The sequence below is a fragment of the Coturnix japonica genome, chromosome Z, assembly GCF_054131305.1.
Source record: "Coturnix japonica strain WE chromosome Z, WE-NBRP24, whole genome shotgun sequence".
In the NCBI taxonomy this organism is placed as follows: Eukaryota; Metazoa; Chordata; class Aves; order Galliformes; family Phasianidae; genus Coturnix; species Coturnix japonica.
The window spans coordinates 47,676,603-47,689,460 of NC_140702.1; the positions used below are offsets into that span (position 1 = coordinate 47,676,603).

Below are 12,858 nucleotides of genomic sequence, written 5' to 3' on the forward strand. Positions count from 1 at the left end.
CCATCTGCAGAATAGCCAACAAGTATGATACTCTTCTCTATTTTATTATGAAAACCAAAATATGTTTCTGTCTGCTGTACCTCTGTCTAATGCAGCTTGTCTTTGAAAACCACTCTTCTGAAAACGGGTGAAAATCTGCAGTCTTCCCAGATGCAATATACAAGTTATCAAAAATCTATACCAACCACTGACTTGCTTGACCTGTGATACAGTCAGGCAAAATTAGAAAAATTCTGCACTTGGGTTGGAGCAATCAGAAATATGTATACTAACTGGAAGAAGAGCAGTCCTTAACATTAGTAATATTTTATTTCTGTTACAATTGCATTATCTCTGTACAATGTTTTCCTAAGCACAAAATTTTGCCAAAGTAGTTTTAAAATATCACAGGGTGGATTCTGTTACACTGAATTACTCGTTATAACAACTTTTTTAGGTACAGCTATAACAGGTTTGTGTGAAATAATTGTTTAAGTTATAGAATAGTTCAAAGTGATACATGTAACTCATAGAGGTGCATGAAAAGAGAGGTCAGGCATTGGAACAGGCTGCCAAGGAAGGTGAATAAATCACTGTTACTGGAGGATTCAATAAATATCAAGATGTTCGGGGAGGTAAAACAAAATCCGCACGCCTAAGCAGCGCAAAGCAAGGAATTCTTTTGCTGCTCTCCCTAGGCAGGCAGATAGACACTCGGCTGCTCTGGGGAAGCAAGGCTTATCATGTGTAACGGCTTGCTGGGAAGGTGGTGCCGTCACTCCCGACGTGAACAGCTCCTTCTTTAAGGCCATCTTTCCTTGCTGTGCATGACAGGCAGCAATATGGAGTGGGATCTTTCTCAAGCCGTACTAAAGTCATCAGCCAGGACAATCACAGTTGCTCTGAACTGGTGCTTCCTGTTGGTGCACTCAGTCCCTTCAGCAATGTTGAGGTGTGGTTGTTTTTATTTGCCAGTGCAGATGCTGGGTATTTGTGGAACATCCAGAAAGCGCGCTGTAGAAGCAGGAATGAGAGAGCAGACTTTCATTTTGTGTGTACTAGAAGAAAGGCGGAGTGCCTCCCTCAAAGCAGGAAATTCACGGGCTGTGTCAAGGTGTAAGTCACGCTGCCGGCCTGTGAAGAGAGCAGGGCCGTGCTCAATAGCGCAGGAGCGTTTTGTAGGGAGCTCTTTGCAGGCCCTGAAGTCTGCTGCACAGCTGGTGGTCTTTGTGAAGAGACGACTTGGGATGGGCGGAGCGGCAGAGGGGCGCAGCAGAAGAGCCTGCTTATGCCTCCTGTGAGTTGTTTGTTCAAGCAGAGGAGTGCCTAGCTCAGTAGTGGTGCCCAAGAGCCTGGAAGTTGCTTATGCATGACAAGGTGTTGAGTATCAAGGAGGCCCTTGTTCTTGCAGCGCTCTGCTGTCACGGGCGGCGTGCTGATAGCTCCCGAATGTGACGGGTGCTTTTTCCATGGCTGTATGAAACGCTAGGATGGAAATGAGTGGAGCCCTCTGGTGGGGACTGCCCTTGGTCATCTGTGTCTCAGCACACGGCAAGAGGCGGCGCACTTAAAGGGCGAGGGATTTCCCATCAGATGCTTATGTGTAAGGGATGAGTGGGTTGCAACAACCAAATGAGAAGCGGAGCGGGCAGAACTGTTAGCTGGGACCAAAGTGCACGTAGTAGAGATGGTCTCCAGAAACCCCTGTGTAAGAGACGCAGCCTGCAGCGCTAGCACCGGGACGCCTTTGCCCGGTGCGCTTGTGTAGGAGTGGATGTGTTTTTCCTGTGAGCGCTTCTCGCACCAAGGGAATTGGGCACGTATTCAGAGGGAGGCGTGAGAGTATGAAAGAGTTAAAGAAGAAGCCAGGGAGCCAAGCCCTAAGCAGTAGAAAACCACGTGGGAGGTACGGAAGTAACATGAAATGGCGGCTCCTGAGAGTGGAATGTGGAGTACAACAAAATGGCGCCTCCCTATGTAGGTAGGTGGGAGGGAGTTCCGGTTCTGGCCACACCCACTTCCGGGCGGTAGCCAATTGGAAGCGGGTCCTTGTCCTTCTCCTTCTGCCGCGGCACTTTTTCCATCCCGGCACGCATTCCATGCAGTGCTAAAAGCTGGTGCCCATACAGAGCGGCTGGCCAGAGGTGCAGGTCTGCGGAGGAGCTGCAGCCGTAGCAGCAGCGTCAGATCTGCATGCCAGAGTTGTCAGCATTTGAGCAGTCAGTTGGTCAGAAGCGCTGTGCTGCGCAGTACGCTTAGTCAAAGGGCATGAAGGAGTAAATTCAGGGAGCGGGAAAGAGGCAGATAGAGAGTTTTGGAGTGTAGTTCCTTGCTCCCTTGGAGACCCCACGGCGGGTGCTTTCCGCTCTCAGCAGGGGAGCATAGAAAATAAGAATAGAAAACAGTGCACGGGGAGACTGTGTTTATGGGCTCTGGCGTGTGCTTCTGTCAGTTTTCAGCATTTGGAGTGAAGGACAAGTGCCCAGGTGTTTCAGCAGGGACACGTGAGTTTCTAACCTTGCCTTCCACGTCTCAAAGCGGCAACGGAAAATGCAGGGTTCACTCCAACCGCGCCTTCTGCAGCCACCGAATTGCGGAGCCAGCAATCTAAGAAGGTGTCTGAAGGGCCCCAAAGGGTATAGTTAGGGAATGTCTTATCCCTTCCGTGCGTGTGCTTTTAGGAGGATACGCACGTGTCTCAAGTCCGCACCTTGACAAACGTGTCCCTGTTGCAATTTCACCAGGCAGACAGCTAAAGAGCAGGCAGCTGCATGCTCAGCCTGCCCTTGTGGGTTACGGGAGAGAAGTGCCGTGGTGAAATAAAGGCGTTCGGGGAGGTAAAGCAAAGTCCGCATGCCTAAGCAGTGCAAAGCAAGGAATTCTTTTGCTGCTCTCCCTGGGCAGGCAGATAGACACTCGGCTGCTCTGGGGAAGCAGGGCTTATCATGCGTAACAACTTGCTGGGAAGGTACTGCCGTCACTCCCGATGTGAACAGCTCCTTCTTTAAGGCCATCTTTTCTTGCTGTGCATGACTGGCAGCAATATGGAGTGGGATCTTTCTCTGGCCGTACTAAAGTCATCAGCCAGGACAATCACAGTTGCTCTGAACCGGCGCTTACTGTCGGTGTGCTCATTCCCTTTAGAAATTGTGAGTTGCAGTTGTTTTTATTTGCCAGTGCAGATGCTGGGTATTTGTGGAACATCCAGAAAGCGCGCTGTGGAAGCAGGAATGAGAGAGCAGAGTTTCATTTTGCGTGTGCTAGAAGAAAGGCGGAGTGCCTTTCCCCAAAGCAGGAAATTCACGGGCTGTGTCAAGGTGTAAGTCACGCTGCCGGCCTGTGAAGAGAGCAGGGAACAAAGGGCCGTGCTCAATAGCCCAGGAGCGTTTTGTAGGGAGCCCTTTGCAGGCCCTGAAGTATGCTGCACAGCTTGTGGTCTCTGTGAAGAGACGACTTGGGATGGGCGGAGAGGCAGAGGGGCGCAGCAGAAGAGCCTGCTTATGCCTCCTGTGAATTGTTTGTTCAAGCAGAGGAGTGCCTAGCTCAGTAGCGGTGCCCAAGAGCCTGGAAGTTGCTTATGCATGACAAGGTGCTGAGTATCAAGGAGGCCCTTGTTCTTGCAGCACTCTGCTGTCACGGGCAACGTGCTGATAGCTCCCGAATGTGACGGGTGCTTTTTTCATGGCTGTATGAAACGCTAGGATGGAGATCAGTGGAGCCCTCTGGCGGGGACTGCCCTTGGTCATCTGTGTCTCGGCACACGGCAAGAGGCGGCGCACTTAAAGGGCGAGGGATTTCCCATCAGATGCTTATGTTTGAGGGACGAGTGGGTCGCAACAGCCAAATGAGAAGCGGAGCGGGCAGAATTGTTAGCTGGGACCAAAGTGCACGTAGTAGAGCTGGTCTCCAGAAACCCCCGTATGAGAGACGCAGCCCGCAGCGCCAGCACCGGGACACGTTTGCCCGGTGCGGTTGTGTAGGAGTGGATGTGTTTTTCCTGTGAGCGCTTCTCTCACCAAGGGAATTGGGCACGTATTCAGAGGGAGGCGTGAGAGTATGAAAGAGTTAAAGAAGAAGCCAGGGAGCCAAGCCCTAAGCAGTAGAAAACCACGTGGGAGGTACGGAAGTAACATGAAATGGCGGCTCCTGAGAGTGGAATGTGGAGTACAACAAAATGGCGCCTCCCTATGTAGGTAGGTGGGAGGGAGTTCCGGTTCTGGCCACACCCACTTCCGGGCGGTAGCCAATTGGAAGCGGGTCCTTGTCCTTCTCCTTCTGCCGCGGCACTTTTTCCATCCCGGCACGCATTCCATGCAGTGCTACCAGCTGGTGCCCATACAGAGCGGCTGGCCAGAGGTGCAGGTCTGCGGAGGAGCTGCAGCCGTAGCAGCAGCGTCAGATCTGCATGCCAGAGTTGTCAGCATTTGAGTGGTCAGTTGGTCAGAAGCGCTGTGCTGCGCAGTACGCTTAGTCAAAGGGCATGAAGGAGTAAATTCAGGGAGCGGGAAAGAGGCAGATAGAGAGTTTTGGAGTGTAGTTCTTTGCTCCATTGGAGACCCCACGGCGGGTGCTTTCCGCTCTCAGCAGGGGAGCATAGAAAATAAGAATAGAGAACACTGCACGGGGAGACTGTGTTTATGGGCTCTGGCGTGTGCTTCTGTCAGTTTTCAGCATTTGGAGTGAAGGACAAGTGCCCAGGTGTTTCAGCAGGGACACGTGAGTTTCTAACCTTGCCTTCCACGTCTCAAAGCGGCAACGGAAAATGCAGGGTTCACTCCAACCGCGCCTTCTGCAGCCACCAAATTGCGGAGCCAGCAATCTAAGAAGGTGTCTGAAGGGCCCCAAAGGGTATAGTTAGGGAATGTCTTATCCCTTCCGTGCGTGTGCTTTTAGGAGGGTACGCACGTGTCTCATGTCCGCACCTTGACAAACGTGTCCCTGCTGCGATTTCACCAGGCAGACAGCTAAAGAGCAGGCAGCTGCATGCTCAGCCTGCCCTTGTGGGTTACGGGAGAGAAGTGCCGTGGTGAAATAAAGGCGTTCGGGGAGGTAAAGCAAAGTCCGCATGCCTAAGCAGTGCAAAGCAAGGAATTCTTTTGCTGCTCTCCCTGGGCAGGCAGATAGACACTCGGCTGCTCTGGGGAAGCAGGGCTTATCATGCGTAACAACTTGCTGAGAAGGTACTGCCGTCACTCCCGATGTGAACAGCTCCTTCTTTAAGGCCATCTTTTCTTGCTGTGCATGACTGGCAGCAATATGGAGTGGGATCTTTCTCTGGCCGTACTAAAGTCATCAGCCAGGACAATCACAGTTGCTCTGAACCGGCGCTTACTGTCGGTGTGCTCATTCCCTTTAGAAATTGTGAGTTGCAGTTGTTTTTATTTGCCAGTGCAGATGCTGGGTATTTGTGGAACATCCAGAAAGCGCGCTGTGGAAGCAGGAATGAGAGAGCAGAGTTTCATTTTGCGTGTGCTAGAAGAAAGGCGGAGTGCCTTTCCCCAAAGCAGGAAATTCACGGGCTGTGTCAAGGTGTAAGTCACGCTGCCGGCCTGTGAAGAGAGCAGGGAACAAAGGGCCGTGCTCAATAGCCCAGGAGCGTTTTGTAGGGAGCCCTTTGCAGGCCCTGAAGTCTGCTGCACAGCTTGTGGTCTCTGTGAAGAGACGACTTGGGATGGGCGGAGAGGCAGAGGGGCGCAGCAGAAGAGCCTGCTTATGCCTCCTGTGAATTGTTTGTTCAAGCAGAGGAGTGCCTAGCTCAGTAGCGGTGCCCAAGAGCCTGGAAGTTGCTTATGCATGACAAGGTGCTGAGTATCAAGGAGGCCCTTGTTCTTGCAGCACTCTGCTGTCACGGGCGGCGTGCTGATAGCTCCCAAATGTGACGGGTGCTTTTTTCATGGCTGTATGAAACGCTAGGATGGAGATCAGTGGAGCCCTCTGGCGGGGACTGCCCTTGGTCATCTGTGTCTCGGCACACGGCAAGAGGCGGCGCACTTAAAGGGCGAGGGATTTCCCATCAGATGCTTATGTTTGAGGGACGAGTGGGTCGCAACAGCCAAATGAGAAGCGGAGCGGGCAGAATTGTTAGCTGGGACCAAAGTGCACGTAGTAGAGCTGGTCTCCAGAAACCCCCGTATGAGAGACGCAGCCCGCAGCGCCAGCACCGGGACACGTTTGCCCGGTGCGGTTGTGTAGGAGTGGATGTGTTTTTCCTGTGAGCGCTTCTCTCACCAAGGGAATTGGGCACGTATTCAGAGGGAGGCGTGAGAGTATGAAAGAGTTAAAGAAGAAGCCAGGGAGCCAAGCCCTAAGCAGTAGAAAACCACGTGGGAGGTACGGAAGTAACATGAAATGGCGGCTCCTGAGAGTGGAATGTGGAGTACAACAAAATGGCGCCTCCCTATGTAGGTAGGTGGGAGGGAGTTCCGGTTCTGGCCACACCCACTTCCGGGCGGTAGCCAATTGGAAGCGGGTCCTTGTCCTTCTCCTTCTGCCGCGGCACTTTTTCCATCCCGGCACGCATTCCATGCAGTGCTACCAGCTGGTGCCCATACAGAGCGGCTGGCCAGAGGTGCAGGTCTGCGGAGGAGCTGCAGCCGTAGCAGCAGCGTCAGATCTGCATGCCAGAGTTGTCAGCATTTGAGTGGTCAGTTGGTCAGAAGCGCTGTGCTGCGCAGTACGCTTAGTCAAAGGGCATGAAGGAGTAAATTCAGGGAGCGGGAAAGAGGCAGATAGAGAGTTTTGGAGTGTAGTTCTTTGCTCCATTGGAGACCCCACGGCGGGTGCTTTCCGCTCTCAGCAGGGGAGCATAGAAAATAAGAATAGAGAACACTGCACGGGGAGACTGTGTTTATGGGCTCTGGCGTGTGCTTCTGTCAGTTTTCAGCATTTGGAGTGAAGGACAAGTGCCCAGGTGTTTCAGCAGGGACACGTGAGTTTCTAACCTTGCCTTCCACGTCTCAAAGCGGCAACGGAAAATGCAGGGTTCACTCCAACCGCGCCTTCTGCAGCCACCAAATTGCGGAGCCAGCAATCTAAGAAGGTGTCTGAAGGGCCCCAAAGGGTATAGTTAGGGAATGTCTTATCCCTTCCGTGCGTGTGCTTTTAGGAGGGTACGCACGTGTCTCATGTCCGCACCTTGACAAACGTGTCCCTGCTGCGATTTCACCAGGCAGACAGCTAAAGAGCAGGCAGCTGCATGCTCAGCCTGCCCTTGTGGGTTACGGGAGAGAAGTGCCGTGGTGAAATAAAGGCGTTCGGGGAGGTAAAGCAAAGTCCGCATGCCTAAGCAGTGCAAAGCAAGGAATTCTTTTGCTGCTCTCCCTGGGCAGGCAGATAGACACTCGGCTGCTCTGGGGAAGCAGGGCTTATCATGCGTAACAACTTGCTGAGAAGGTACTGCCGTCACTCCCGATGTGAACAGCTCCTTCTTTAAGGCCATCTTTTCTTGCTGTGCATGACTGGCAGCAATATGGAGTGGGATCTTTCTCTGGCCGTACTAAAGTCATCAGCCAGGACAATCACAGTTGCTCTGAACCGGCGCTTACTGTCGGTGTGCTCATTCCCTTTAGAAATTGTGAGTTGCAGTTGTTTTTATTTGCCAGTGCAGATGCTGGGTATTTGTGGAACATCCAGAAAGCGCGCTGTGGAAGCAGGAATGAGAGAGCAGAGTTTCATTTTGCGTGTGCTAGAAGAAAGGCGGAGTGCCTTTCCCCAAAGCAGGAAATTCACGGGCTGTGTCAAGGTGTAAGTCACGCTGCCGGCCTGTGAAGAGAGCAGGGAACAAAGGGCCGTGCTCAGTAGCCCAGGAGCGTTTTGTAGGGAGCCCTTTGCAGGCCCTGAAGTCTGCTGCACAGCTTGTGGTCTCTGTGAAGAGACGACTTGGGATGGGCGGAGAGGCAGAGGGGCGCAGCAGAAGAGCCTGCTTATGCCTCCTGTGAATTGTTTGTTCAAGCAGAGGAGTGCCTAGCTCAGTAGCGGTGCCCAAGAGCCTGGAAGTTGCTTATGCATGACAAGGTGCTGAGTATCAAGGAGGCCCTTGTTCTTGCAGCACTCTGCTGTCACGGGCGGCGTGCTGATAGCTCCCAAATGTGACGGGTGCTTTTTTCATGGCTGTATGAAACGCTAGGATGGAGATCAGTGGAGCCCTCTGGCGGGGACTGCCCTTGGTCATCTGTGTCTCGGCACACGGCAAGAGGCGGCGCACTTAAAGGGCGAGGGATTTCCCATCAGATGCTTATGTTTGAGGGACGAGTGGGTCGCAACAGCCAAATGAGAAGCGGAGCGGGCAGAACTGTTAGCTGGGACCAAAGTGCACGTAGTAGAGCTGGTCTCCAGAAACCCCCGTATGAGAGACGCAGCCCGCAGCGCCAGCACCGGGACACGTTTGCCCGGTGCGGTTGTGTAGGAGTGAATGTGTTTTTCCTGTGAGCGCTTCTCTCACCAAGGGAATTGGGCACGTATTCAGAGGGAGGCGTGAGAGTATGAAAGAGTTAAAGAAGAAGCCAGGGAGCCAAGCCCTAAGCAGTAGAAAACCACGTGGGAGGTACGGAAGTAACATGAAATGGTGGCTCCTGAGAGTGGAATGTGGAGTACAACAAAATGGCGCCTCCCTATGTAGGTAGGTGGGAGGGAGTTCCGGTTCTGACCCCACCCACTTCAAGGCGGTAGCCAATTGGAAGCGGGTCCTTGTCCTTCTCCTTCTGCCGTGGCACTTTTTCCATCCCGGCACGCATTCCATGCAGTGCTACCAGCTGGTGCCCATACAGAGCGGCTGGCCAGAGGTGCAGGTCTGCGGAGGAGCTGCAGCCGTAGCAGCAGCGTCAGATCTGCATGCCAGAGTTATCAGCATTTGAGCGGTCAGTTGGTCAGAAGTGCTGTGCTGCGCAGCACGCTTAGTCAAAGGGCTTGAAGGAGTAAATTCAGGGAGCGGGAAAGAGACAGAAGGAGAGATCTGGTAGGTAGTTCTTTGCTCCCTCGGAAATCCCATGGCGGTTGCTTTCCGCTCTCAGCAGAAAAGCATAGAGAACAAGTGACCTGTACGGGGAGACTGTGTTTATGGGCTCTGGCGCTTGCTTCAGTCAGTTTTCAGCATTTGGAGTGAAGGACAAGTGCCCAGGTGTTTCAGCAGGGACACGTGAGTTTCTAACCTTGCCTTCCACGTCTGAAAGCGGCAACGGAAAATGCAGGGTTCACTCCTGCTGCGCTTTCTGCAGCCACTGAAATGCGGAGCCAGCAATCTAAGAAGGTGTCTGAAGGGCCCCAAAGGGTATAGTTAGGGAATGTCTTATCCCTTCCGTGCGTGTGCTTTTAGGAGGGTACGCACGTGTCTCATGTCCGCACCTTGACAAACGTGTCCCTGCTGCGATTTCACCAGGCAGACAGCTAAAGAGCAGGCAGCTGCATGCTTAGCCTGCCCTTGTGGGTTACGGGAGAGAAGTGGCATGGTGAGATAAAAGCGTTCGGGGAGGTAAAGCAAAATCCGCATGCCTAAGCAGTGCAAAGCAAGGAATTCTTTTGCTGCTCTCCCTGGGCAGGCAGATAGACACTTGGCTGCTCTGGGGAAGCAGGGCTTATCATGCGTAACAGCTTGCTGGGCAAATGATGTGCTGCCATCACTCCCGATGTGAACAGCTCCTTCTTTAAGGCCATCTTTTCTTGCTGTGCATGACTGGCAGCAATATGGAGTGAGATCTTTCTCTGGGCCTCATCAGCCAGGACGATCACTGTTGCTCTGAACCAGCGCTTACTGTCGGTGCGCTCAGTCCCTTTAGAAATGGTGAGTTGCAGTTGTTTTTATTTGCCAGTGCAGATGCTGGGTATTTGTGGAACATCCAGAAAGCACACTGTGGAAGCAGGAATGAGAGAGCAGAGTTTCATTTTGCGTGTACTAGAAGAAAGGTGGAATGCTTCCCCCAAAGCAGGAATTGCACGGGCTGTGTCAAGGTGTAAGTCACGCTGCAGGCCTGTGAAGAGAGCAGGGAACAACGGGCCGTGCTCAAGCCCAGGAGCGTTTTGTAGGGAGCCCTTTGTAGGCCCTGAAGTCTGCTGCACAGCTTGTGGTCTTTGTTAAGAGATGACTTGGGATGGGCGGAGAAGCAGAGGGGTGCAGCAGAAGTGCCTGCTGTATATGCATCCTGTGAGTTTTTTGTTCAAGCTGAGGAGTGCCTAGCTCAGTAGCGGTGCCCAAGAGCCTGGAAGTTGCTTATGCATGACAAGGTGCTGAGTATCACGGAGGCCCTTGTTCTTGCAGCGCTCTGCTGTCACGGGCGGTGTGCTGATAGCTCCCGAATGTGACGGGTGCTTTTTGCATGGCTGTATGAGACGCTAGGATGGAGATGAGTGGAGCCCTCTGGCAGGGTGTGCCCTTGGTAATGTTAGGGGCAATGTCTTCACACTTTCAAATTTTTTTTGAGCCGTGGTCATGCTTTTTTGTGTTATTATGGGGTGAGTTCAGCTAAGGTTGCTCGTACTTTGTTTGTTTGTTTGTTTGTTTTGTTTTTTTAATGTTATTTTATCTACTTTTTTATCTTAGTTTTTTTTTTTTTTTTTTTTTTCCCCCCACATTTTCTCACCTGGACGCTTCTCTTTTATAAATGTTTTGATCAGTCTCATTTTCTCTGAATTTTAGTTAGCCTGGGTCAACACTTAGATAAACCCTGCAATGTAACTCTCAGAATGGCAATGGCTGATTTTACTAGAAATGGAACTGCTATGACCTTGTATAATCTTAAATGAGGGGATCAGATTCTCAGTCATTTCCATGTCTCTTCAAATTTCAGAGGTGTATAATCATTTTGGATGTCATATGAAATCCTTGTTTGTTTTAATTAGTACAATGTAAATTCCCTTCCACCTTTATGTCGGCAACTTTTCTTCCCAGGAGGATCTACCTGACCTGCTGGCTTAACTGGAGATATGAGTGTAATCAAAGGCTGAATAGCTTTCAGTTGAATGTACCATTGGAGACATGCAAGAATTCTCTGCAAAGATGCCAGGTAATCACTGAAAATCTGGTATTCCTTAAGATGCATTTGTTTCCTTTCCTGATATATTTACAGTGTAAAGTTTCCTATGCAAAATTTTAAATGAGCAATTTCCTTCTCTAACACTAAGATATTATTCTAACTCTTAATAAAGCTTCAGGCAAAACCTCTACCCACTTGTTTTTCTTAATCTCCCCTAGACCATAGCCTGTATTGTACATAATTTTTAAAAATCTTGACATTTCTTTGCTGTTTCTGGAATGAAATGAGGTTTTCTTTCTGAACATCTTCTATCTCCTGGTATTCTCAAATCTTAGTATAATTTCTCTTAACAAAATCTTAATTACTTCTCTTGCCATGATGCTTTGACATGTATAAGTTTCACGCCAACCAGAAAAAGTATCAACAATTGCTAACATATATATATATTAATTACCGTGAGTTAATTTAGAAAAATTCAATTTGCCAGTATTTCCCATGCATGAAACTTCTTTTCTTCTCCCCAGGAGGAGGTTTTCCTTGAATTTTAAGATATTTTTAATTTGCAATTAACACACTGAACTCTCTTCAATGGGATCCTACTCCCTAAATTTCCTCCTACCCTCATCATCTTCTGCACTGCTGTGGTTTAACCTGGCAGGTGCTTTCAAAATACCACAGCTATGTAGCTACTCAGAATACCGAATAGGAAAATGCATCCTAAAATCAGTAGTAACATGTGGCCTGAAAGGTTGGTTATAAACTCATGTGTATGTAAATTAGAGCCATCCTGTAGACTAACAAAAGGGGCATCTGTTCAGGGGCTACTCTGTAAAGAAAATGGAAGAAGAGTGCAAAACCAGATGAAGCAGCTATTGCAGTAGCAGGTGCGAGATCGGAGAAAATGACAGCTGCTAAAACAAAGGCCGCTAAGCCAATCACTGCGCACTTCGAAAACGCGAGGCTTACAAAGTGTCACAAAATGGAGGCTCCTCCCTCTGGAATGTGGACTGAAAGAAAATGGCACCTCTGAAGTTTCACAAAATGGCGGCAGCTGACTGTGAAATGGAGACTGAAACAAAATGGCGCCCCCCTATGTAGGTAAAGGGGAGGGATTTCCTGTCCTGGCCACATACACATGCACAGGTGTATGTTTGGTGGCCCTGCTAGGCAGGGAGGCTGGAACAACATGATCCTTGTGGTCCCTTCCAACCTGGGTAATTCTGTGATTCTGTGATACTAGGGAAAGCAAAAGGCAGGCCCACACGTCAGGGAACACAGGGAACGCATTCACTGCTTCCCGTCGGCAGGCCGGTGCTCAACCACATCCAGAAACAGCGAGCTCATTGCTGCTAACAATCAGCCTCTTGGGAAGGCAACAGCATCCATGCCACCGTCACCCATTCCTTGACATGCTTGACACCAGCTTTCATTGCTGAGTGTGACGTCCCGGCTTGTTTGGGCCGGCGCGGTGGCTCTGTCTCCTGGCTGGGGCTGCTCCCAGCTTCTGGTCGGTCCCCTGCCTCCTCACTGGGTGAACGGCAGACGAGGCAGAAGAGTCCCTGTCTCGGTGCAAGCAATGCTCTGCAACAGCTCAAAACATGCCTGCGTTAGCACCCCTGTTTTCAGGAACAGCTTCCAATGACCAGCACCCGTGACACTCTGCAAGGCCAAGGAACTCTATGCCAGGCCCAATCACACCAGTACTGCAGTACTGCAGACAGAGTGTCGTACAGTCTCTGCAGCACCTACTTATAAGGAAAGGAAAGAGATTTACTGGCACGTATCCTGTGCGCTCTCTAGACGTTGACGAGGGTGACTTCTGCTTTATGGCCCGACCTTGTCTTGCAGCCCGTTCCCCGCACAGCCCTTCTCTCACTCTCTGTCCTCAGCAGAATAGGGTGGGGAATAAGATGGG

General features: G+C 50.9%; 1 long non-coding RNA gene across 5 annotated transcripts; it reads left to right on the forward strand.

Annotated features, from left to right (window-relative positions):
* The first annotated feature begins 298 nt into the window (after positions 1 to 298).
* Positions 299 to 12,022, forward strand: LOC107306102 (uncharacterized). Of its 5 annotated transcripts, XR_014939556.1 has the most exons (3): positions 9,622 to 9,754; positions 10,859 to 10,973; positions 11,762 to 12,022. It is a non-coding gene; the product is annotated as an uncharacterized LOC107306102 (long non-coding RNA). The 5 variants fall into 5 exon arrangements; XR_014939555.1 differs by lacking the exons at positions 9,622 to 9,754; positions 11,762 to 12,022 and adding an exon at positions 299 to 8,596 and having other exon boundaries at positions 10,859 to 11,133; XR_014939553.1 differs by lacking the exons at positions 9,622 to 9,754; positions 11,762 to 12,022 and adding an exon at positions 8,646 to 9,112 and having other exon boundaries at positions 10,859 to 11,133.
* The last annotated feature ends 836 nt before the right edge of the window (positions 12,023 to 12,858 follow it).